We start from the raw sequence: 1297 nt of genomic DNA on the forward strand, positions 1-1297 counted from the left end.
GATCTGCCCACCTCAGCCTCCCAAAGTGCTGGGATTACAGGCATGAGCCACCACGCCCGGCCCCTGCTTTATTCCTTCTTCCAAAGAGTAGATGCTAGGATGGATCACTTAATACCCAGGTAATAATGAGGAGCCCATCCCTGGTACAGGAGGAGCATAGCTAGCCTCTGGCAGAGGGAAACTCTAAGATGGTTTACCAGGGGGAGGAAGCAGACAAGAGTATTCAATCACCAGGAAGGAATCAGGCTGAGACTTCACATCGGGGCAGGGAGGAACATTGGGCACCTACATGATCTATTTAGGTGTCTTAGTACTCCTTTGCCCTATTTGGACAGTACATGGACAAATACAGCAACCACTGCCTGAGAAGTGCCCAGCAACTAGGTGCTCAGGCTCTCTAGGGATGGAGGTCTAGGCCACCCCATCATGTAGGCCACCTAGATCATCTAAGATGCTGGCAGAGGGAGAGAGGTTTCTAGGATGGATAGAAGAGGGGACTGAAGGGTATGTTAGTTACGCCTCTAGATGAGCTGTAGCAGCGGCAGGAGCTATAGTTCCCACTAACCCTCCCCTATACGTTTCCCACAGGAGAAGATGCCCCAGGGTCCTGAAAATGCTGCTCTCCAAACTTAAGTAGCAAATGAGAGGCACAGCACCGTGTGGGCACTATTGCAAATGTGGCACTACACTGCCTCGGTCAGGACTGAAGGACTATTCCCCGGCTACTGGGAGGGTGGTAGGTTGACAGATCTCAGCTGTCAGCCCTCTTGAGGAATTGTATTTGTCCAAAGAGAGCTGCCCTCCAAGCTCCATGGCAGGTCAGTGCAGGGATGAAAAGGCTTGGCCCCTTTACTCCAACTCAGGCCAACTCAGAGCAGCTATCCCAGTTTCAGAGCTCCCCTGCGGGTCTGCCAAAGCCTCCCATGACTGCAGCACAGACTGACTTCTCCCTCTTCCCACCCCTGCTTCCCTTTTCCCATAGGACTTGATTCTCAAAGGCTCTCTAATAAACTTCCTGCACACTAATCAATAATCGCATTTCTGAGTCAGCTCAAAGGGAACCAATCCATGAAACCAACTGAGATTTGAGCTCAGGCGCAAGCTGCTAACTCTGGATTTAGTTTCTTGTGTTTTCTCTAACCCCAGAAACCTCAGGTACACACGTGTGGTGCATCCACCATGCTCTTGGCCCACGTGGTAAACCTAACCCCTAGGGAGACAGTGTGTTTATTGTCAGGCTGAAGATACTCCTTAAAGAGAAGAGTGATCACACAGTCCCTTCCACAGCTTTGCATGC

This window comes from Mandrillus leucophaeus, unplaced genomic scaffold (assembly GCF_000951045.1).
Source record: "Mandrillus leucophaeus isolate KB7577 unplaced genomic scaffold, Mleu.le_1.0 Scaffold32, whole genome shotgun sequence".
Taxonomy (NCBI): Eukaryota; Metazoa; Chordata; class Mammalia; order Primates; family Cercopithecidae; genus Mandrillus; species Mandrillus leucophaeus.